The 26,404-nt window shown below is 38.7% G+C and overlaps 1 long non-coding RNA gene and 1 pseudogene across 1 annotated transcript in view; one reads left to right on the top strand and one right to left on the bottom strand.

The window, feature by feature from the left end:
* LOC133760795 (uncharacterized) overlaps positions 1-26,404 on the bottom strand; it is a 207,499-nt gene that overhangs the window by 107,601 nt on the left and 73,494 nt on the right. The window lies entirely within an intron of this gene.
* On the top strand, positions 24,028-25,894 carry LOC133760489 (bridging integrator 2-like; annotated as a pseudogene).

Below are 26,404 nucleotides of genomic sequence, written 5' to 3'. Positions count from 1 at the left end.
TTTTTTGCTTCTCAAGTGAAGCAAGCTGGGAATGTCTCTCCCTCATTATAGAAAGTGCATTTAAAACTTGAAATACTGCACATAATTAGCACATCAAAATGTTCTTTAAATCTCTTTGGAAAACATAAATATAATAAAGCTAGCACCATCATTTCTTTAGGTAATGAATATCTGCTGAGCACCCACTGTGTGCCAAGTACTGTTTTAGGTATTAAAGATTATATCAAAGAAGAAAACCAATATTCATGTCTGGAAGTGAATGTGAGGTTGAAAATGATTAAATTATATATTCAAAGTATTAGAAGGTGATAAGAGCTGTAAAAAAATAAAGCAGGGTTAGGATGATGAGAAATGTTGAAGAGGAGAGGGATGTTTAGACTTAAATAGTTTACTTAGTCACCTCTGATTTTGAAAGTGATATTTAATCAAAAATTTGTGCAAATGACTGGGGAAAGAGCTCTCCTAGTATATAAGAATTAAAAACTAGATTAAATACCTAAAGAGGTAATGCCTAAATATTTAAGGAAGAAGAAGGGACCCAATGTTGCTAAAACTAAGTGACCAAAAAGTTGAGAAAGAAGATAAAACTTTGAAGAAATAGTTTGGGGGCAATATCTTACAGAGCTTAGCTGGCCACTGTAGGGTGTTTTGTTTTTACTCTGAATGAGAAGAGGACCACTGCAGGATTTTGAGCAAAGTAATGATATTATTTGGCTTCTGTTTTAAAAGATTATCTTTGTTGCAGCAGGCGTTGTGGCACAGCAGATTAATGCACACCCCATAAGAGGTGTCTGGTCCAAGTCTATGCTTCTGATAGTTTCCTAGTAATGTGCCTGGGTGGAAGCTGATGATGACACAAGTACTTAGTTGCTACCACCCATTGAGGCCATTTGGGGAGAGAACCAGACGCATATGTAAGATCAATTAGTCTCTCTCTCTCTCTCTCTCTCTCTCTCTCTCTCTCTCCCCCTCTCTCTTTCTCACTCTCTCTTTCTCTCTCACTTTCTCTCTCTCTCTCTCTCTCTCTCTCTCTCTGTTACTCTACCTTTTAAATAAATAAACCTTAGGGCCAACGGTATGGTATAGCGGGTAAAGCCGCCACCTGCAGTGCTGGCATCCCATATGGGTGCCGGTTCAAGTCGCCGCTGCTCCACTTCCAATCCAGTTCTCTTCTATGGCCTGGGAAAGCAGTAGAAGATGGCCCAAGTCCTTGGGCTGCTGCGCCTGCATGGGAGACCAGGAAGAAGCTCCTGGATCTTAGCTTCAGATCGATGCAGCTCCGGCCATTGCAGCCATCTGGGGAGAGAACCGGTGGATGAAATACTTTCTCTCTCTCTCTCTCTCTCTCTCTCTGCCTCTGCCTCTGCCTCTGCCTCTGCCTCTGTCTTTCTGTAACTCTGGCTTTCAAATAAATCTTTTAAAATAAATAAACCTTTAAAAATAATAGTAATCTTGCTTCCATATTACAAATAGTGCAAATAAATGAGTCAGCAAGGATAGAACCATTAAAGCCAATTTGGAGGTCATTGTAGTAATATACAAAAGAGATTATGATGACTTGTACTAGAATGGGAGAAGTAATCAGATTCTGGGTCTATTACTACAGGAGAACAACCAGGATTTTCAGATAAATGGACATGGGATATAACAGAAAGAGAAAGATTACTCTAAGATTTTGAGCAACTGAAAAGACTGGGTTACCCTTAACTAGATAGAAACAACTGTAGATGGGGCAGATTTAGAGAGGCAAATTAGAAGTTCCATTTTGTACATTTAAAGCTGAGATGACTATTAGTTGTACAAGTGTACTTACAGCTCCCATCTGCAACTGGATTTCTAAGTTAGAGGTTCTGAGGGAATACATGTTGAAAGATGTCAGTATGTAGTATGCATTTAAACCCTGCAGCCAAATGCCTTCATAGAATAAGTGTGGATTTGATGCTGGCAAGAATTTCTTACAAAGGGCCAGATAGTAAATATTTTAGGCTTTGAGGGCTACTTAATCTCAGTCACAACCACTCAAATGTAATTCAAAAGCAGCCATAAATAACACATTTTGAAATAGGCATTGCTATGTTCCAATGAAAGTTATATTTATCAAATCAGGCACAGGTTGGATTTGAAGCTGTGCACCTTAGTTTACCAATTGCTAATATAGACAAACATGAAAGATGGGTCAAAAATTGAGCCCTCGAACACAAGTTTAAGAGAACAGGGAGGAAGTAGATAAGAATAGATACAGGAAGTTGAAAATAAACTGCCAGGGAAGCAGTAGAAAAACCAGGAAAATGTATATTGTGAGCAAGAAGTGAAGAAAGTATCTAAAGAAATATAGAATGATCCAAGGATATGAAATGTAGCTGACCAATTAAAATGAAGACTGAATTTTGTCAACAATATGAGGACTCCTGGGATATTGGCAAGAACAGTTTAGCAAACTGATTGGGGGCAAAAAACTGAATGAAGTGGTTTCAAGATAGGATGGGGAAAAAAGACAAAAGGATACAAAATACCATTGGGAGTTTCGCAGCAAAAGGGACAAAGGGTAAGGAAGGACAAGAGGATATTTTAGCAAAAAAAAAAAGGGTCAAAAACAGATATTTTTATATTGATGAGAATGATCAAATAAAGACAAGGAAGTTAGTGTAGAAGGGAGAATTTGGAAGGCAATGTCCTTCACTAGGTAGAAATAATAGAATGTGACAAGCCAATAAAGATATTATCTTTTGATAAAAATGAGATATTTAATCTATAATAACAAATGTCAGGCCAGGTATATGAAAACTATGAGAAATTGTAGCAGCTTGCTGTCTCTGATCATGGCAGATTATAAAAAGTCATCTTCTGCAAGCTCAACAGCTGAGAGGAATGAGACCAAAGGACAGCAAAGGTAAACAACAGTTAATTAGGGAAGCGGGAAAGTGTTTGAGTAAGAAAGTACAGTGGTGAGCAGGAAGCATGAAAGGTCCACTTGAGGTCCACATCATGAATATCGAGTGAAAGCAGTCAGCTATGCTCTTTTGTTTATTTTTCTTCCCTGTTCATCTACACAGGGGCAAAAAACACTAGCTTAAATTTCACCAGTGTTAGAGTTTCATAAAAGTTCATGACAGAACAACAGAAAGGTAATATAAGTAACTAGATATGCAAGAGTATAACTATAATAAGTACTCTGGTTTCTGCCACTGACATGGGAGACCCAGAAGAAGTTACGGGATCCTGCATTTGGCCTGTCCAACCCTGGTAGTTGTGGAGCATTTGGAATTTGGAAGTGAAGCAGCAGATGAAACAGTTTCTCTCTCTCTGGCCGTCTACCTTGCAAATAAATAAATAAATAATTTAAATAAAAACTATTATGAATTAGAATAGCAATTAATCTGGGTAAAGGGTAAACTAACAGTATGAATGGGTGAGAAACAGTGGAAAGGCAGTAAGAGTAGACTCCAGCCATTAAGGCCATCTGGGGAGTGAACCAGCAAATGGAAGACCTCTCTCTCTCTTCTCTCTCTCTCTCTCTGACTCTCTATAACTATGCTTTTCAAAAAAATAAATCTTTAAAAAAGAAAGACTGTGGGTCCCACTGGCATTGAAAGATAGTTAAGTTTGAAGAATTATATGGAGTAAGCTGGAAAGAGAGGAGTTGCTGATCACAGACACTGCATACCTATTCACCCATTTAAATCATCCATCAGAAACTGCTGGTATATTTAATCAACAAGTATGATAACCACTACAACACTGATGTAAAAGTATTGACTATCCTTCCTTGGGGCAGTTCATTTTTTTTTCCAAAGGCAGATCATGACAGTTTACTCCTCGTACAACCTCGAATAGACAAAGATATCTTTCTGAGGGATGCCTGTGAATGTCTCAAGAATGAACTAATAAATGAGAAACGTGTGGAACTATCTGTCTGCTGTCTAGAGCTTCTTCTGCTATTATGGAGAATATTTATAATATCTTTGTAAACAATGAAGGTAAATTCAGCAGCAAGGCTACGTTGCAGACAACATGATTTAATGCCAGCACCCCATATTGGAGCACTGGTTGGGGTCCCAGCTGCTCTGCTTCCTATCCAGCTCTCTGCTAAAGCACCTGGGAAAGCAGAAGAAGATGGGCTAGGTGCTTGGACTTTGCCACCCATGTAGATGACCCAGATGTTGTTCCTGGCTCCTAGTTTCAGCCGGGTCCAGACCTGGCCATTATGTCCACCTGGGAAGTGAACCAGCAGATGGAATATTGCTGTCTCTACCTAAGTCACTCTGCCTTTCAAATAAACAAAATACATCTCTTTTTGAAAACTTGAAAGAATTTGGCAGAGTTCAATCTTCATTTTTGAAATAACTTAAAAGCATTGGCCTTATTTCACCTTTAAATATTTTATGGAATTCAGTTGTCATGCTATCCTGGACTGTTCTTTTATGGAAGATTTTTAATTACTGCTTCACTCTCATTATTGTTATGGGTTTGCTTAGATTTTCTATATCTTCTATATTTAATCTTAGAAAGTTATATGTATCCAGGATTTTTAAAAATATTTATTTATTCATTTGAAGGGCAGAGTTATAGACAAAGACAGAGACTCTAACACCTGCTCATTCACTCCCCTAATGGCCACAACAACCAGGGCTAAGCCAGACTGGAACCAGGCTGAAGCTAGAAGCTTCTTCAAGGTCTCCAATGTGGGTAGCAGGGGCCCAAACATTGGGCCATCTTTTGTTGCTTTCCCATGCCAATAGCAGGGAGCTGGGTCAGAAATAGAGTAGCCAGGACACAAACCAGTGTCCATATGGGATGCTAGCAACACAGGTGGTACCTTTACCTGCTATGCTACAAAATCAGCCCTATATCAAGGAGTGTATCCATTCTTCAAGGTTTTCCAGTTTGTTGGCATTCAATTATTGGGCTGCAGGATATATGGGAAATCTTTGCATTACTACTCCACAATTTTTGCTTTGTAAATTTAAAACTATTCTGAAATGAATTGTTAAAAAAACTTAAAATATTCAACAAATTAACCAAATGGGTTAATATATAAACATACATATGTAGAGACAGAGTTAGCCCTTTTTTAGAATGCCCTGAAGTTTTTATTTTTTTCTTTTTCCAAAGTTTTATTTATTTTTTTTGGAAGGCAGAGTTAGCGAGAGAGAGACAGAGTCTCTCTCAGACACAGAGATACAGAGAGAGATCTTCTATCCTCTGGTTAACTTTCCAAACAGCTTCAATGGCCAGAGCTGGGCTGCTCCAAAGCCAGAAGCCAGGAGCTTCCTCCAGGTCGCTCATGTGGGTACAAGGGACTAAGCACCAGGGCCATCCTCTGCTGTTTTCTCAGGCATACCAGCTAGGGAGTTGGATCAAAAGTAAAGCAGCTCGGACTTGAACCAGCACCATATGGGATGCTGGACTCTAAGGCAGCAGCTTTACCAGCTACACCACAATGCTGGTTCCTGAAGTTTTTTCTTTTTAAAAAGTTTTACTTATTTAGTTAGTTATATTTTAGAGAGAGAGAGAGACCTTCCATTTGCTGGTTCACACCCCCCAAATAACTACACAACCATGGAATGAGCCACGCCAAAGCCAGGAGACCAGAACTTTAAGAACTCTACCAGTCTGCTATATGGGTGGCAGGGACCCAAATATTGACTTCTCTCCTGTTGCCTTCCAGGGTACACATTAGCAAGAAGCTGAACTGGAAGCAAAGCAGAGACTTGAACCCAGGCACTCTAACATGGCATGCAGGCATCCCAAGTAACATCTTAACCACAACATCACAACCATAAAGCTTGTCGTTTCTCTCGGTCTAAGAATCTTCAGAACAATGTTTATATCTCAGGAGAGTATCTAGTATGTATCAAGAGCTCTGTTAAGTATTAGCTGAATGAACCAACAGCCAGTGAGACTGCCTTCTCTTGGAAACAAGTGACCTCCATCTAACATTCAGTTTTCTCATTTTGCTTGTGACATAAAAAATCTGAGTCAAGCCTTGTCTTTTTTTCCCTTTTCCCAGTTCTACACTTACACAAGTTATTCTCCAACTCACATTAAGGTAACAACCTTGCTTCATAAATACAATACTGACAGAACTGTACTATTTATAGTCCCTTGGCTTCAAAAGACATTTCCCCCTTCATTAATTCGTTTTCTCTTCTCTGCTGTCCTCGGTCTTTACAAGATGATGTGTAACAGGGACAAATCTTACCCAGCTTTGCTCATGCTCATGAGGAAGCTGAGAGCCTAGAAAGCTATACTTTATACACCAACATGATGCCAGCCAAGCCCTGGCAAGAGAATGATTGAACATCCTCAGATTAATTTCATGGCTATTTGTTCCATCCCAGAATCACATCAAGCACAGGCCTCTAAGTTGAAATTGCTTCACCCTGTCCTTGCTTCCCAGGTAAAAGCAGTGAAAAATGAGCACATTCCCCACCCTCTAATGATAAATAATGACTTTTCCCTTCACAACTGATATGTATTTTACAACATCATCAGAGAAGTCTAATTACCAAACAAAATGATAAGATATATCAGGACACGAGGAGTCTGGATTAAACTCACAAGAAATAGCCATTTGCATCTTTGTCATCCTTCAGTGTCATTGCAGTAATAGAAAAGTGGCAACTGGAAGGTACATAATGAATATCCTATTACATATTCATTTGGATTGTAAATAACTTCAAATTTTAAACTACCCAGTCCAAAAAAGAAAATGAAGGAGAAGAGTTCAAACATGTCTGGCTACTAAAGGAAAACTGACAAGCAGAGTTTAAGGGAAAAATAGTTCAAGGAAAATTTAGCACTGACTGAGTAGATAAATAGCATGGAGCCCACAGGAAGGGAGCATTTGCTTTCAATCCTTTGACACAGTAAGTTTGGCTTTTGTAAATTTTGATCTGCATTTGTTCAAATGGCCTAACATTATGTTTTCTGCAATGGAGTCATTCTTGTAATCACATTTTCTTTTGCAATAACAATCTGTTGAGCATAAGTGTGGTTCTTAGCATCTGAAGGTTGTCCTAATTGTCAGCTCATTCCTCGTTTTAGGCCTACATGGCTCATTGAACTGGGTACTGAATTGAGACTTTGAGTAGCTGAGATTCTTGTCTATTGATCGTGAACTAATCATTCCAGTATCTATAGGAACACAAATAATAACCTATCATAAGGGAACAGTAGCTACATAAGCAAATGATTTTAAAAAATAAAAAAGCTGCAAGGCATGCATTTGGCACAATTATTAAGATACCTCTGGGGATGCCTGAAATCATACTGGTGTGCCTTAGTTCAGGTCCCTGCTCTGCTTCCAATCCCAGCTTCCTGCTAACATGAATCCTGGGAAGCAGCAGGCAATGGCTCCAGTACTTGAGTCTCTGCTAGCCACATGTGGAATCTGAATTGAGTTCTTGGCTTCTGGCTTCAACTTCGACCAACATGAACTGATGCAGACATTTGGGGAGTGAACCAACAGATGGAAAATATATTCATTCTCTTTCTTTCTCTCTCTCTCTCTCTCTCTCCCCCTCCCTCTCCCTCTCCCTCTCCCTCTCTCTCTCTCCCCCCTCCCTTTCACACAATTAAAAATTAAAAATAAAATAAAAATTAAAAATAAAATAAAAATTAAAAATAAAATAATTTGAAAGCATGGAGTACAGAGGATGAATTAATATTCATTGAATAGCTGCCAAGAATAAGGCACCATCAAAGTATTAATCAAGTTAAACAGATACCCTTATTTTATCCCTAACAGTCTTCCCTGCTTGGTATTAGCATATGCCATCTTGTAAATAAAGGAAATAAAATTCAGAAAAGTTAAATGGTTTGCCAAAAGTCACATAGAAGTGAAGTGGTAGGCCTGATTTTTAACCCAGGTCTATGTAAACCCACAGGTTTTATTATTTTTTCACCCTATATAGTCTTAATTGCCTGTGTGAAAGTCATTACAGGTCATAATAAAAAATATGTAAGTTACTGGAAGTTTCAGGCTGGGTTTTGTGTAGCCAATGCTTCTTAATGTGTCTGAAACAATGAATGCTATGGGAGAAAGGGAAGGAAAGAATCACTCTGCTTGAAAAATATTATATACAATAAATGACAATTAAAATACCAATATAAAACAAACACATGTGCCAAAGAATTCATTTAACTAATTAAATAATGAGGGAACTAATAAGATGTTACAAATGGTAAAAAAGGAAATTGAAAGAAGCATATTTATGAGATATCGAAACAAATCTGCCTAGTAGATATGAAACTGGTGAAAACTCACAGAGTAATGATCAGCTGAATTTCCAGGGGGCACAATTTGCATTTCTATGAATAAAGAAATCATTTGCATTACTACCTGTATTATTATCCTATTATTAATGTTATTAAAAATAGCTCAAAGAAAATTAAATACAGATAACACAAAAGGCTATACTAACCAATATTCTTTTTATTCATTTACACTATTTAATCAAAAACTATTTAGAAACAGAAAAATGGGTGGGCATTTGGCTCAGCAGTTACGAAGCTACTTGGAATGCCAGCATTCCACACCAAAACGCTCATGTTTGAATCTCAGCTGCTTCCCTTCCAATCCAGCTTCCTGCTAATGTGTATCATCCTTGAGAGGCAGTAAGTGATGGCTCAAGTGCGTGGACCACCACTCATGTGGGAGACCCTGGTGGTATTCCTTCCTCCTAGCTTTTGCCTGGCCTGGCCCTGGATTTTACAGGCATTTGTGAATGAAACAGCAGATGAATGATCTCTGTCTCTCTGCCTTTCAAATAAAATGACAATAAGTAAATATTTTAAAATAAGAGAAAAACATAAAAACTTAACATCAAACCAGAGTAACTTCATTTTCCTAACTCACAAGTAACAAGAAGAGCAATGTTTTGCTGATTATTACCATTTGTGTTCAAAAACAATGCTGATCTATGAAACAAAAATGCATAACACCATTGTATATGTTTCCTCATAAGACTATAAGACTTCTAATGTTTTATAAAAAACTGTTCCCTCTAAAAGTTTGAATTTGCAGAATGTAAGCCTAGGTTATTTCAATACCAGCCCTAGAATCAGAATTATGCTGCCTGCCATTGCTGGACATCTGTTCTCCCACTGCCATCTCCTGCTTTCTTCTACCAATGCCAAAGAAAGCAAACAGAGATAAGGTCAGCCTCCAGATACGCTGATTGAAGCCTGCCATCCTTAGCTTTTTGGTTTTGTTATGTCTATTGCTCTTCTTTTTCCTTACCTTCTCTCTCCCTTTCTTTTTGCACAGCTCAGATGTAGTACATCTTTTTTTCTAAAATTGGAATTCAGTACAAATATATTAATTATATAGACATGTGCCTTATAAGTAATTTCTCAGGAATGAACACTAGCCATAGATTTAGTTACACCAGTACTATCACCTTAGAGCCTGACGTTAGTGCCTAAGATTGAAAATCACTTATTTCTTAAAGGTCATTGCCCCTGGCTTAGAGTTTGTCTTCCTATGATTTCCTTTATGTATGATTTTTAAACTCCCTGTCCATAGACAGTACTTTTTCCAAAGATTAATATAATATACTGTATGTGTTACTTTACATCTTTCAAAACTACTTAGCAATTTATTGTCTGAAAGTGATTAATGGACAACAGAAAATAGCTCCTCTAATTTCAAGGCATATCTGATAAAGAGTGAACCTAGTTATGAATACAATGAAATTCACCTACAGAGTATGAATGTTTGTGCTATGGTTGGTCTAATCCTGCCTCCTACTTGAGATGTGGGAATTATGTAGGTGGTGGAGACTCCCAGAATGATGGAAAGAGCTTCTGTTCATCAGCAGCTTACTACACAGTCTGGAAAGGGACAAACTATAGCCAGCACGTGTCAGCACAACACTGACAATCATGAATGAATGGAAATTTAGGGGTTTTTGTAGCAGCTGCTAGAGTGCTTCCCTTCCAGAATTTTGCTATGCTGGTTCTGAAAAGACACCATTAAACATTATGCCAGCAAATACATTAGGCTATTGGCAAAGTAGGGTTTATGCTGTGCTAGAAAATAATAGGTGCACCATACAAAGATACTCCTTTTTCCCTATTTTACCACAGTGCTCTCCTCAAATCAATTCCAGCTTTGTTGAAGAATATTCAGATCTTTAGGTGAAAGATATTTCAGTGGTGCTTTAATTATGCATGAGAAATGCAAACAACGATATTCTGAATAATTGAAAACTATAACAATATTTTCATTATCATAAAATTTATAGCAAAGATAGGTCCAGAAAGGATTTAAGATGATTCAAAATTCATTCAACTAACATTGGGCTGAATATAAATATGACATGTGCTTCCCTTGAAGAAGCAAGTAGAAAAAGAGCATCAAAAGCACCTAGCTAAATTACCAAGGAAAGGCAGATAACAGAGTGATTAATTCAGCTCACAGGTAGTCTTGTAGAGGTTCACAATTGCTCTGAGTCTTGAAAGATGAATTTAAACGCAAAGAGGAAGAAATACTTTTCCAGATGCTAAAAGAATTACAAATGGTTAACTATATCAGGAATCAAGAGTACTATACTAATTTCCACAGTGATTGTAAAAGGCACAGTTGTTTGCTTTTCCACATATAAAGGACTTTTTTAAAAAATTTGGGAGGGAAATTCTGCTTCAGTGAAATGCAAAGGGACCCATCTCCGCCACAGAAACTAAAGATCAGCTAGGATGTATCATGACAAGTGACCCAGGTTAAGGCAATGGATCTTCCAACCAGGTTTTGCGTATCAAGCAAGAACACAAATGTATACACATACCTCAGAATTCATACTGAATTGCTGTGGAAGTGTTCATTGTCCCCTAGCATTTGACTAAAGTCTGATATGTGTGATTAATGTGAGAAGTAATATGGACACAGATCCTGTTATTCAGTATACTTTGCTTTTTATCAGTCATCTAGTTCTCATTCTCCAATATCTTCCTGTTTCTGTGAACTACCCAAAATCCTCCAAACAAATGTCTTTTTAGTTTATATCTGCAAGAGACAGTTTGTACAGCTTATTTGCAAGAAATCATACTCATTTCAAGGACGGAAAGTGGACTTTTATTTTGTCAACTAGAAGAGCAGTGGCTTCCATAACTGGTAGCAATTCCAATAGAGTGGTATAGGCAGTGGCCAGACTCAATTGAAGTAATATTTAAGAGTATGTGAGAGGCCAGCAATGCGGCTCACTAGGCTAATTCTCCACCTGCGGTGCTGGCACCCCAGGTTCTAGTCCCGGTTGGGGTGCCAGATTCTGTCCCGGTTGCTCCTCTTCCTGTCCAGCTCTCTGCTGTGGCCCGGGAAGGCAGTGGAGGATGGCCCAAGTGCTTGGGCCCTGCACCCACATGGGAGAACAGGAGGAAGCACCTGGCTCCTGGCTTCGGATCGGCACAGCACACAGACCACAGTGGCCATTCGGGGGGTGAACCAACGGAAAGGAAGACCTTTCTCTCTGTCTCTCTCTCTCTCACTGTCTAACTCTGCCTGTCCAAAAAAAAAGAGTTTGTGAGGGAAATAGATGCTTAAATATAGACCATTTTTTTTTCAAATAGTTTTGCAGTGAATAAAAAAAAAAACAGGAAAATATCAGAGTCAAAGCAAATTCCTTTTTATTAATTTTTTTTCAATAAAATGTTCAAACATCTGCATAATACTCTCTGTAGAAAGACAAAGATTTTTACAAAAGAGGGAATATTTATTTATAAGAACTCCCATGGGAATGATTGGAAAATGAATGTTTAGCAGACCCTTATGGAAAGTTTAGACTTTAGAAAGTGTGAAAGTTAAGTTAAAGAAAATTTAGTGGCTCAATAAGAATAACATTGAGTATTCACATGTGATGCGTTCTGTTTAATCTGTAAAGTGAGATAAAAGAGAAAGTATCAGTATATCTCAAATTAGGAAAATGATAAAAAGTCAGAGTAGTCAAGGACCAAGAAGAGATTACTTTAAAGAGTGTGAAGAAATGCTTGCAATGTTGATAACTATTCATCAACTAGAAAAAGATCAAGATTGAATTTTTATAGAATTTTATTTTTTAGGAATTATTTATTTATTTGAAAGACAGAGTTACACAGAAAGAGGAGAGGCGGAGAGAGAGTCTTCTATCCAATGGTTCACTCCCCAATTGGCCGCAACTACCGGAGCTGCGCTGATCCGAAGCCAGGAGCCAGGAGCTTCCTCCAGGTCTCCCATGCGGGTACAGGGGCCCAAGGACTTGGGCCATCTTCTACTGCTTTCCCAGGTCATAGCAGAGAGCTAGACAGGAAGTGGAGCAGCCGGGTCTCGAACCAGTGCCCATATGGGATGCTGGCACTTCAGGCCAGGGTGTTAACCCGCTGTGCTACAGCGCCAGCCCCCAAGATTGATTTTTAAAGTGTATGTGTACGGGGGCTGGTGCTGTGGTGTAGCAGGTAAAGTTGCACCTGCAGTACCGGCATCCCATACAGGCACTGGTTCAAGTCCTGGCTGCTCCACTTCCAATCCAGCTCTCTGCTATGGCTGGGAAAGCAGTAGAAGATGGCCCAAGTCCTTGGGCCCCTGCACGCATGTGGGAGACCCGGAAGAAGCTCCTGGCTCCTGGCTTCGGATTGGCACAGCTCTGGCTGTTGTGGCCAGCTGGGGAGTAAACCAGCAGATGGAAGACCTCTCTCTGCTTCTCCTCTCTCTGGGTAACTCTGACTTTCAAATAAATCAATCAATCTTTTTAAAAAAATAAAGTGTATGTATATGTATATATGTTAGGTGATCCTTTACTTTGTTTTCTGTTTGAAAGCTATGTTGATTATTATACAGTTCTGCATTCTCACATTAATATTCCTTTTTTTTGCTGACATTTTTCCTACCCTTCATACCTCATTTAAAGTTTCTGATATATCTAATCAAAATATGAAGAAATTAAAAAGTTTTTCTCTCTGTTGATCAAAATGCTATGCAGTATCAGAGAAAAGTCATATTAATTGGAAAACATTTAGAAATAAATGCTTCTTAATTTCTAGATATAAACAGCACAAAATTTATTATCACATACATAGTCATGCCATGCTGGCTTCAGAACTCAAATAAGAATGTGGGATCAAGGTCAAAAATACTAGTCTAAAATTATAACCAGCAAGAATGAATACAAAATAGAAGCAATTAGCTATCTGCAGAAGCAGCATATCCCATGAGCTTCTGATTCACCTCTTTACTGGCTGATATTATAATGTCCAGTGAAACAGAATGGCATGGAAAATGCAATGACCAGTATAGACTATTTGCTAGACAAATAACTCAAGGAGAATGCAATAAACAGCACTCAGGCCTACATTAAATTCTCTTCTGAGATCATTTAATTTGGTAGATCCACCCACCCATACACCAAGGCAAAATCACCTCCTAGGTGAACTGACATTTCTAAATATACAAAGCTTACACATGCATCCCAGACTCACAATGACCCCACTGACATTCAGACTCCTGTAAGCTCCATCTAAAACCTTCCACAGACCTTTCTCTTAATGTCTTAACTTCAACAGGTTACAGAATCATTGGATTACTGGGTGAGGAGAAAACTTCCCCCAGAGAATATAGCTTCATGGAGCCTGAAGCCAATGCCCTGCTAAGAAAAATCTGCCTTTTCAACACACCACCACCCCATTTCACAAGATGGCAAAGGAATGTATTTCCTCTGCTAAACCTATTTATGGTGAAAAATTGTTACTGGAACATGTGCTTCTGAGAACAGAGTAGCCAGAAATCCTAATTGTCTATTCCAATAAGCTCACAGTGGTCAAGAGGAAAATAAATATGTTCTAACTTGTTAAACCCAGATCTCTCTGAGAACAAAATGTAGTTTGTTCTATTTCTTCAACATTTTTTTGATCACTGGGACAGATTGTGACTGACTACAGTTTGCAGCAGACAAACTACATTTCATAATTTTATCCTATGACTCATCCTGTAACAAGATGGCTGCCTCCAGACAAAATGAAAGAGTTTTGAATTCAAGCAAACAGAAGCTGCACAGCTTCCAAGCAACACCATATTATGTTCAGGATAAAAGCAAACAAGTTCTTTTTCTAGGGATCTACAAACAGCCTGCTTTGAAGGGCATCCTTAGAGGCACTTGAGAAGCTGCATGGCCATCTGTTCTGGAGGCTGCAGAAGGAACGACTGCGCGCAAATACAGGGTCACACTAGACAACTTCTACGTTGGCTTCTAATCCTCAATCTGCTATCACAGATTAAGCAGAATACAATCAATAAGAGTGCCATTTAAAATGTCTTTTCTCCAAGATAAATATCTATATCCACTCACAAGGAAACAAATTATACTGGTCAATCCAATTAAAAAGGGCAGTAATTTGAAAAACAATGCCTAAAACAAGATTTGCTTAGAAAAGAGATGGCTAGAATGATCCTGATACACAAAAATCTGCTTCCTGAAGAAGAAATGGCCATTCTCCTCAGGAAACATTGCACCGATATTTCCTGCTCTTTAAAAATAACATAAATGTGTAGGAGTCTTTCTTCTTTATGAAACTAATGTTTTATTGTTAGGTCTCCTTGGGGAAATATAATTTTTACAATTTCAAATGGCATCTGAAATCTGTTTTTGTGTCTTAACAAGAGAAGCAATACTACCATCATGTGGTGAAGAGATTAAATTTATTTTATAAATGTCAGAGATGACATTTAAATCCACAAATTAAAGTTCTAACCAAACGTACATTCATTCTTGTATCACTGGACAAATTCTCTTCAATAATTTGTAAGTGAGCCAAATTCTTTTAATAGAGGCAACATTCCTATGAAAAAGGAAAACTAATTCTTCCCAGTTAAGAAAGAGAGTTAACACTGGCTTTTTTCCCTTGTGCAATACCATAAAACAGAAGAAAAATGTAAAGGCCCACTGCCCACTGTTTTAACTGCAAAATGCAACCATATAAATAAGCAAGCAAAGAAGCAAGCAAAGAACTGTAGAAAGATAAGTAAAAATTAAAAGAGAACTCTGAATATTATTTTGGATTATAAGGTACTTTTTCATGTATTATTTTAATTAATCCTAACAGTAGCTCTCTAAATTAGAAATTAATACCCCCCCTTTTATTGATGGGGAAACTAAGATGTGTAGACAATAAATAATTTATTTCTAAGTAGCTGACCTAACCAAAAAGTGAGATCAGCTCACCTCTCCGTCATTTTGTCAAGATTTTCATGACACATTAAGAAAAAATTCACCATTTTCTTCTCTAGCACTAATAACACTTCACACTAACTTTGAATAACTTTCTGGAACTCACTAGATTGTTTTGTAATAATGTATTTTCTCCCTCAAGTTAGAAGTAGAATTCTTGAGCTTAGTGATATTATTTAGTAAATACTATTAAAAATTATCTACTTGTAATGAATGCCCTGGACTGATGTACCAAATATAGCCTTCTCTGTATTAATGATTCTCATTAATTTTAAAAATTTATCTGTATAGTTCTGTTAAGTAGGCAATATATTCACTAAAATGATAATTTTACTTCATTCTAAATATTGAAAGGTTTATTCATCTAGTTGACTTATTAAAATCACTGGTAACTAACAAAATGTTGAATTAAAGTGGTGCTATCAGGTATCTGATTTTTTTTAACTTTTATTTAATAAATATAAATTTCCAAAGTACAGCTTTTGGATTACAGTGGCTTTCCCCCACCCCCATAACTTCCCACCCACCCACAACCCTCCCATCTCCCACTCCCTCTCCCATTCCATTCACATCAAGATTCATTTTCAATTACCTTTATATACAGAAGATCCATTTAGTATATATTAAGTAAAGATTTCAACAATTTGCACCCATACAGAAACACAAAGTGTAAAGTACTATTTGAGTACTAGTTATAGCATTAATTTACATTGTACAACACATTAAGGACAGAGATCTTACATGGGGAGTAAGTGCACAGTGACTCCTGTTGTTGACTTAACAACTAAGTGGAAGTTTTCCTCTCCCTTCAAAGGAAGGTATCCCCTTCTTTGATGGCCCATTCTTTCCACTAGGATCTCACTCGCAGAGATCTTTCATTTAGGTGTTTGTTTGTTTGTTTGTTTTTGCCAGAGTGTCTTGGCTTTCCATACCTAAAATATTCTCATGGGCTCTTCAGCCAGATCCGAATGTCTTTAAGGGCTGATTCTGAGGCCAGAGTGCTGTTTAGGACATCTGCCATTCTATGAGTCTGCTGTGTATCCTGCTTCCCATGTTGGATCATTCTCTCCTTCTTAATTCTTTCAGTTAATATTAGCAGACATTAGACTTGTTTATGTGATCCCTTTGACTCTTAATCCTTTCACTATGATAGATTGTGAACTGAAACTGATCACTTTCGACTAGTGAGATGGCACTGGTACATGCCACTTTGATGGCATTGAATTGGAATCCCCTGGCATGTTTCTAACTCTACCATTTGGGGCAAGTCCGATTGAGCATGTCCCAAATTATACATCTCCTCCCTCTCTTATTCCCACTCGGATATTTAACAGGGATCACTTTTAAGTTAAATTTAAACACCTAAGAATAATTGTGTGTTAATTAAAGAGTTCAACCAATAGTATTAAGTAGAACAACAACAAAAAAATACTAAAAGGAATAAACTATTAAGTTGTTCATCGACAGTCAGGACAAGGGCTGATCAAGGCACTGTTTCTCAGAGTGTCCATTTCACTTCAACAGGTTTCTTTTTTGGTGTTTGGTTAGTTGTCACCTGATACATTCTCTTAGGAGTGATGCTTGATGTAATTTTTGTGAGTATCTTCATTAGAATAAGGAAATTTTCATCTATAATTTGCTTTCGAAGATTTTTTTAAATATTGAAACACTGTTAAACTTTTTCTATTATATTTTATATATTGAGAGGATTATATCATCTTGCCCTTCATATTGTTACTATAGGGAAGTATATTGATTTTCTAATTCTGAATCAATGCTATATTCCTAGAACAAATTACATTTTATAACAATGGATTACCTTTTGAAGAATTCTATCAGTTAATGCTTAGCTGTTGTGTGTTTCTATGTGAAACAGGTCTATAATTTTTTCCCATTTTGGCATTTGAGTTTTTTTTTAAACAACAGAAGCTATTATTTCTTTTTTAAGATTTATTTATGCATTCAATTGGAAGACTGAATGTCAGAGAGACAGATCTTCCATCCACTGGATCACTCCCAAATGGCTTCAACAGTCACGTCTGGACTAGGAGAAAGGCAAGATCGTGGGACTTCATCTGGGTCTCCCACGAGGGTGGCAGGGTCCCAAGCACTTGAGCCATCTCCTGCTGCCTCCCCAGGTGCATTAGCAGGAAGCTGGATTGGAAGCAGAGCAGCCAGAACTCAAACTAGTATGATGCCGGCATCTCAAGTGGCACCTTAACCCAATGCACCACAATGCTGGCAGCCTTTGGTTTTAATACAAGGTCTTACTAACATCATAAATGAGTTAGGAAGTGTTCATCTGTTCCAGTTAGATGTTATTATTTGTCAGCTCTGTTGTAGATGCAATAACTGTTTATACACAACTACTATGTATTTTTAGATAAATTCATAACAAAAAGAAACTTTTACAAAAATGTAATGACCAAAAGAAAGTAAACTATAACGGCCATGTTGCCCTACTTATGCTTTGTCTGAAATTCTATCTTGTCTGATATTTAAGTAACAAACTGTTTACCTGAACAATGCTTTGATACAGCATCAAGATACAACAGGTTAAAAAAGGTATGCCAGGATTTAGGTTTTCAAATAATGCATCTGAGAACTGGTTTCACCTATTTAAAAATCATTTGTGAAGGATCAAAACACATCAAAAGTGATAACTAGGTAAATTTAATAAGGATGATTTTGAAGTTATTCAATGTACTGCTAATATTGAAGCCTTCCATTTTCATTACAGGCAGAAAAAGGGTATGTGGGAAAAAATTCTCCATGGATCTCAAGTTGTTACATGCTTAACTATTAAAAGCCCCTTTGTTCCATGGCTATTTTTGTCTGAAATATTTGCAGGTGGCCCTCAAAGGATAGAATCAAAGATTCACTCTAAAGAAAATTTATTTTCTTGTCTGTATTGATTTAAAGATAGAGACACCTTTCCTGGAGAAACTGCAGAGTAATAAAGATAGAGATGTCTCCGCCCTCTCCCCAAAGAGATTTGCTTACAATCTAGGGTAATAAAGATGTCCCTCTCCGAATGGGATGATGTATAGGTTTGAAAGCAATCTCTTTTAAGACTGGGGGTATCCCAAAATTAGTGTTCCTCAGTTTTAACACTGGAGAACCACTCTTTACATAGAATCCACCTGTATCAACTCCTAGAGACATGGCAATAAGACACCTCTTGGGACACTGGCATCCCCTTTCGAAGTGCCTGGGTCACAGTGCCTGGTTTGGAGACCCAGTTCTGTCCCTGATTCCAGAATCTGGCTAATGCACACCCTGGGAGACAGCAGATGGAGGCGCAAATGATTGGCTTCCTGCCATCCATGTGGGCAACCTGAACTGAGTTTCTGGCTTGGCCTAGGCATACTCCCAGACACTAAAGGTATTCGGAGAATATATCAGAGTGGAGATTTCACTCTGTCTCTGTCTGTCTCTCTCTCTCTCTCTTTCAAATAAATGAAACAAACTTTTTTTAAAAAAATAAGTCAAACAGCTCTGAACTGTAAGGAATTTAGGAATTTTATCTCTGATAAAATTAAAGGGGCCCTCAGCAGTTTTAGTAATTTGCTTCTTTGAAGAGGTATCATTATGTTCTTAAAAATGTTTCTATGAAATTTGTTGCCTTTATATAAATAAAAAAAATAGTACTATACTCAACAGCTATAGACTACACGGCTTTTCCAAGTATAAAAAAGGACCTAAATTCCAAGAATAATGTGAAATTGTGGGTGGAATATCATATGAGATCATTTTTCAAAAGTCACTATACAGGAGAACTTTTTGATGGGCTAAGATGATCCTAAAAGAAAGACAGTGCAGGAAGTATTGTCAGGTGCACATGAAAAAAGGGTATGGTGTGAAGAAGAGGAACTGCACACTACAAAAAATGTAGTCAAATGGGAAAACAGACAAGTTTCCAGAGAAGTCATGAAAGTTCCACTAAAGAAACATTCTGGTCTGATTACCAAACAAGCCTAATACATGAAACTTTTATAACTTAAATACAAGTTTAAAAATTTTAAAAAAGAACCAGTTTATGACAAAATCAGTCAAATATGAACTTGGATATCCATTTTCCTCTAGTTCACTCCAGTATAACATCATCTTTTGCAAAGACTGACTAGTTATAGCTAAACTTTTAAATCAATACAGACATTTTCATTAGTATTTGAAACAGAATCTGCTTTGCAAATGAATGCAATCTCAAAATCATTTCCTGGCCAGTGCCATGGCTAATCTTCCGCCTGCAGCGCTGGCACACCAAGTTCTAGTCACGGTCAGGGCGCCGGATTCTGTCCTGGTTGCTCCTCTTCCAGTCCAGCTCTCTGCTGTGGCCCAGGAGTGCAGTGGAGGATGGCCCAAGTGCTTGGGCCCTGCACCTGCATGGGAGACCAGGGGAAGCACCTATCTCCTGCCTTCGGATCAGCGCAGTGTGCTGGCCGCAGCGCGCCGGCAGCGGCGGCCATTGAAGTGTGAACCAAAGGAAAAAGGAAGACCTTTTTGTCTCTCTTTCTCTCTCACTGTCCACTCTGCCTGTCTTAAAAAAAAAAAAAATCATTTCCTAAGAGCAAACTTGGGTAGCAGAAGGACTAATCTACTTTAAGCCATCAAGCAAACTTAAAACCTGAATGCCAGAGGTCAGTTTGATATAATGGATATATGCTGTAAACTTTGTTACATTTAACCATTACATTAGATGTATTAACATTTTTAGTTTGTATTTTCCTACTGTAGCTATTTCTTTTTTTACACTAATCTGAAAATATATCTTTTTATTAGATGATTTAATCCATTTACATTCGTTGTTTTGTCATTTATTTTATTTTTTTCTTTGTGGTTTTATTCTCTTCTACTTTCCTGAATTTGTTTGGGTTGACTGAATTCATTTCTTCAATTTTTTTTAACATATTCCCCTTGTTCCTTCCTATTAGTTTTGAACTTAATTATTATTCTGCTTTATTTGTTTTAAAGGTAACTTTGGAAATTTTAACATCAAAATCTAGAATTTAAGGAAAACAGCATATACTCAAAAGCTTAATATACTTTTTTTTTCTTTTTTGACAGGCAGAGTGGACAGTGAGAGAGAGAGACAGAGAGAAAGGTCTTCCTTTTCTGTTGGTTCACCCTCTAATGGCCACTGCGGCTGGCGCACTATGGCCAGCGCACCACACTGATCTGAAGCCAGGCGCCAGGTGTTTTTATCCTGGTCTCCCATGGGGTGCAGGGCCCAAGGACTTGAGCCATCCTCCACTGCCCTCCCGGGCCACAGCAGAGAGCTGGCCTAGTAGAGGGGCAACAGGGACAGAATCCGGCGCCCCGACCGGGACTAGAACCCAGTGTGCCGGCGCAGCAAGGCGGAGGATTAGCCTAGTGAGCCGCGGCACCGGCTAATATACTTTCATTATCATCATTATCTCTTTACTTGACTTCTATTACCCAGAACTTAATACTTTTTAAAAATTTCTAGTACTTCCATCATTTTACACTCTCACAACTTAAACACTACTATGTTATTCATGATTATTGTTTTTCTCTCACAATTTTATACCTCCTTCTATAATTATTTTCCTTTTGACTGAACAACATCTCTTAAATGTTCTTTAGTGAGAAATTAATAATAATGAATTCTTTTTCTGTATGCCTCAAAATTCCACGGTAAAAATATTTTTTGAAAATTATTGCAGATTTTATTCTATTGCCCTGGAGAGCTAATAAATCAACAGTCAGATCAGTTAGTTTATTTGTAAGTAACCATTCTTTTCTCTCTGGTTTCTTTACTTGGTTGCTCTATATTTTACTGTTTTATTTAAAGATTTATTTATTAATTTGAAAGACATACACAGAGAGAAGGAGAGGCAGAGAGAGAGAGAGAGCAAGGTCTTCCATCCACTGGTTCACTCCCCAGATGGCCGCAATGGCCAGAACTGAGCCTATCCGAAGCCAGGAGCCAGGAATTTCTTCCAGGTCTACCACGTGGGTGCAGGGGCCCAAGGACTTGGGCCATCTTCTACTGCTTTCTCAGGCCATACCAGAGAGCTGGATCGGAAGTACAGCAGCTGGGACTCAAACTGGTGCCCATATGGGATGGGCAGGCAGTGGCTTTACATGCTATGCCACAGCAACCCCTATATTTTACTGTTTAATTTCTTCAGATATATCTTCCAGTCTTCTAAACTATTTAATTAATCCATTTTATTTCTAACATCAATTCTCCATTTAAAGAAATGTGTCTTTTTTTTTTCAAATATGACATTAATTTCATAGTTTCTTGTTTGGGTAAGTTCAAAACTCTTGATTCTGGGGTGGGTGTTTGGCCTAACAGCCCACCAGTTAGTGTGTCCTTTTCCCACATTGACATATCTGGATTCAATTTCCATCTCCAGCCTCTAATTCTTGCATCCTGATAATGTGGACTCTGGGAGGCAGCTGCAATGGCTCAAGAGTCAGATTCCCGCCACCCACATGAGAAACCTGGATTGAGTTCTCATCTCTTAGCTTTAGCCTGGTCCAGTCCTAGCCACTGCATGTTCTGAGGGAATGAACTAGGAAATGGGAGCTCTCTCTCTATTTTTATCTCTTTACCTCTAAAATAAACAATTTTTTAAAACTTGTCTCTGTTTCATCATTTCATCATCTTCTCCTTTTCTGTCCTGGTAGCCAAATATCCCTCTGCCCTCCTTTTATAATGGCCCTTATGTGTATATTTAGGAGCTACCAGAATAATCTTACATCTCAAAGATTTTTAACTGCTATAAATGCCAACATTCACAAGTTATAGGCACTACAAAAAGGAAATATTTGGAGTCATTATTCAATTGATTATAACTCCTTTGAATAACTGGTCATGTACATTTCATTTTGCAGGCATCTTCCAGCATTACTGTACTTTCAAAAGTATTCCTTTTTGTTATTGTTTACATGTCATTTCAGAGATCATTTAATTTTTCTCACTAATTTCTTCTCAATATCTGAGCTCATGGATTTTTTAAAACTTTTTACGTAATATTACAAAAAACGTCGTGTAAATGTTTGCAAATTTTTTGATCCTCATGCATCAGAAGTTGATGCCTCACTTTCCTTGTCTGGAATGTGGGTTAGACTTGATTCACTTCTAGAAAACAGAATGGTTTGTGACTACTGAAGTTAGAGCTTACAAAGTATTGTTGCTTTTGCTACGTGGTCTTCAAATCACTCACCATGAAGAAGCTGTTGTGAGGATCAGGTTATGAGGACACTCAAGAGAGTATAAAGGAGAAGAACCTGAAGAACTCCCTCCCAACAACCAGTCCAAGTTTCCAACCATTCCAGTAGGTCACCTGGCAAGCAGATTGTATGGGGGCAAGCGTTTGGTGCAGCATTTAAAGATATCATTTGGGATGCCCACATCCCATAATAGAGTGCCTAGTTTCAAGTCCCAGCTCTGCTTCCAATTCTGGCTTCCTGCTAATGCATACCCTGCAAGGCAGCAGATGCTAGTTCAAGTACTTAGGTCCCAGCCACCCATATGGAAGACCTGGATTCAGTCCTGGGTTCCTAGCATTGTTCTGGCCCAGCCCTAGTTGTTGCAGACAATTGGGGAGCAAACCAGTAAATGAAAGATCTTTTTTTGTCTCTTTCTCTGCCTTAAAAAACAATAAACTTTAGGAAACACTTTTTTTTAACTTTGACTTAATAAATATAAATTTCCAAAGAACAACTTTCGGATTATAGCGGCTTTTCCCCCCATAACCTCCCTCCACCCACAACCATCCCATCTCCCACTCCCTCTCCCATCCAATTCTTCCTCAAGATTCATTTTCAATTATCTTTATATACAGAAGATCCATTTAGAATATATTAAGTAAAGATTTCAACAGTTTGCACCCACACAGAAACACTAAGTATAAAGTACTGTTTGAGTACTAGTTATACCGTTAATTCACATAGTACGACACATTAAGGACAGAGATCCTACATGGGGAGTAAGTGTACAGTGACTCCTGTTGTTGATTTAACAACTAACACTCTAATTTATGATGTCAGTAATCACCCGAGGCTCTTGTCATGAGCTGCCAAGGCTATGGAAGCCTCTTGAGTTTGCCAACTCCGATCTTATTTAGACAAGGCCATAGTCAAAGTGGAGGTTCTCTCCTCCCTTCAGAGAAAGGTACCTCCTTCTTTGATGGCCTATTCTTTCTGCTGAGATCTCACTCACAGAGATCTTTCATTTAGGGTTTTGTTTTTGTTTGTTTGTTTGTTTTTGTTTTGTTTTGTTTTGTTTTTTCCAGAGTGTCTTGGCTTTCCATGCCTGAAATACTCTCAAGGGCTTTTTAGCCAGATCCGAATGCCTTAAGTGCTGATTCTGAGGCCAGAGTGCTGTTTAGGACATCTGCCATTCTTTGAGTCTGCTGCATGTCCCGCTTCCCATGTTGGAATTAAAAAGGAGAGAACAATCCAAGAAAACAAATTTTTTTTAAATAATAATAAATAGATCCAGTAGTTGCATGGAAGCCTTCAGGTAACAACAACCCAGGCTGACATCTTGACTGTACCCTGCTCATGAATTCCTGACCCACATATTCTGTGAGAATAATACATTTATTTTCATATTAATCTACTACATTTTAGAGTAATTTCTTATGTAGCAATAGATACCTAATTCATAAATGTAGTATATTATACATTAGGAAACATAACAATAATATGTACATCCAGTAAGTAACCACTAACTTAGATCCAGAACATTGCCAAAGGCATTGCATCAGGAATGCTGACTATTTTGTCTTTTTCACTTTGTCTTATCTATTGGTTGTTTTCTTAAAATATGTCACAAGCAGGGGGAGCCAGCAGGATGACTGAGGCCAAGGCCTCTTCACCAAGCAAGTTCAGCAGGCCCCAGTAGAAAGTACTGAAGAATTTGGGGCAAAGTGTTTGGAACCAAAGGCTTAAACAATGTGCCAACAACTGCTACCAGTAACAGGCAGAAGGCCACAAGCTATCTAAGGACCTGAAGAACTTCCTTAGTGCAGTCAAAGTGATGTATGAAAGTTCAAAAAGAGTGTCAGACAACCTGCAGGACATCTACAGCAGCAAATGGAATAGCCATGAGAAGTTGAAGGCCGTCATGGGAAATAACGATCTTCTTTAGAAAGACTAAGAAGAGAAACCGGCTGACCAGGCTTTGAGGACCATGGACAACTATGTGGCCCAGTTCAGCAAGAATAAAGAAAAAGTTGTCCCGGTTGCCCCTCTTCCAGGCCAGCTCTCTGCTGTGGCCAGGGAGTGCAGTGGAGGATGGCCCAAGTGTTTGGGCTCTGCACCCCATGGGAGACCAGGATAAGCACCTGGCTCCTGCCATCGGAACAGCGCGGTGCGCCGGCCGCAGCGCGCTACCGCGGCGGCCATTAGAGGGTGAACCAACGGCAAAGGAAGACCTTTCTCTCTGTCTCTCTCTCTCACTGTCCACTCTGCCTGTCAAATAAATAAATAAATAAATAAAAATATAAAAAAAAAAACAAGTTAACATGAGTTTATTTCGATGAAGCAAAATTTGAAAGCAATGCATAAGTTTTTCATGATATGTATTTTCCACGAGCTTTCTGGAGACCCCTTGCATAATCTAGATAAAATTATTTATCACAAAAAAAAAAAAAGAATAAAGAAAAAGTTGAAAAACTGGGTCGGAAACTTGTGAACTGTACTGTGCCCAACACCACCCAGAGGCATTGCAGAATCCCAAGAAGAAGGATGAGGCCAAGACTGTCAAGGTAGAAGAATTCAACAAAATCCAGACTGTGTATGAAGATCTGCACCAGGAACTACTGGAGGAGCTGCCTGTTCTTTATAATACTCACATTGGCTGTTATGTGACCATGTTCCAGAACACGTCCAATTTGAGGGATGTCTTCTACAGCGAGATGAGCAAGCTGAATCACAATTTCTATGAGGTGAGGAGCAAACTAGAGAAGCAACATTCCAACACAGATTTTGTGGTGAAAGCACTATCAAGCAGCAGCAGGCACTCAGTTGTCTCTACTCCAGTTCCAACATCTACAGTCTCCAGCCCTCACATCTCACCTACCAGTCCCTCTGCACACTTCTTCACAGGTGCGACTGAACCTGTCCCAGCAAGTGAAGAGGAGCTAGCACTTGATGCAGCCCAGAGAGAAGTTAACCGTGAGATTAAGAAGAGTCCTTAAAAGATGAGAAAATGGTGTGGGAAGGGTCTAAAAAAGCAAGATGCTCTGAGGAGGATGATCCTCTACCATTCTACAAGGGCCTAACTGAGGTCCAGCAGTCTCCCACCACTGAAGGTGACACATCCCAAGATGATGTTTTCCCTGCCTCCCCAGCACTCACCACTCAGAACACTGAACCTTCTTCCTCTGTGCCAGAAGTAGTTCTCCAAACCTGTGCAACTTAAGGATCCAAACAATCAAAGAAGAAGGCCTATATCCAGAGGACTTCAGCAAACCCAAGTCAGCTTCCTCTATACCAACCACTGCAAGCTCCAGACCCTCCTTAGGAAATGTACCCTCCAGCCCACCAGCCTCAGGGTCTTCCTGAGGACTCTGACTCCAAGTTCTAGGGCTTCCTTAGAAGTCCCTCCTCATCCAGAGCCACCAGAAATGCCAAACAGAGCTTCTGAGGCCAGTGAAAAGCAAGACACCCACATCCTGAGCCCAGATCTTTGCAATTCTCCCACCTTGATCTCTTAGGGCCAAGACCTTCAGCTTCAGGCTTCTGACTTCTGCAGTTCCAGGAGAGAACATCCTCACAGCATCTGAGCCTCAAGAAAAGATAACTACAAGTCAAAAGGCACAGCTCTGAATGGAAACTGCCAAGACTCCAGTACACACACGCCTCCCTGGAGAAGGTCCTCAGCCAGAGGGTGTGGGTCAAAGGGACAGAAGCACCACCACGCATTTCTAGGGTCTCAGAAAGAATGAATGCTGGTGGCCTCTAAGGACCTGGCATTAATGGAGGCTGAGGAACAGCCTTAAGGGAGAGAAGGAACAAGCCAAATTGGCAGAAGAGAATGTTATAATCTGGGAATATTTAATGTGAGTTTTCACACTGTTACAAGAGAAGAACTTTATAAGTTAAAATGCAATTACTATGACTATAAAAAGCCAGACACTTGTCCACACACATAACCTTCCAAACTCAGAGGACAGTGAACAGATCTTTAACTTATCACTCATTTTGTAAGACTTAAAGCCAAAAGA

Source organism: Lepus europaeus, chromosome 5, assembly GCF_033115175.1.
Source record: "Lepus europaeus isolate LE1 chromosome 5, mLepTim1.pri, whole genome shotgun sequence".
NCBI classification, from domain to species: Eukaryota; Metazoa; Chordata; class Mammalia; order Lagomorpha; family Leporidae; genus Lepus; species Lepus europaeus.
The sequence above is the reverse complement of the archived record's forward strand: the minus strand, read 5'-3'. Positions and strand labels throughout refer to the sequence as shown.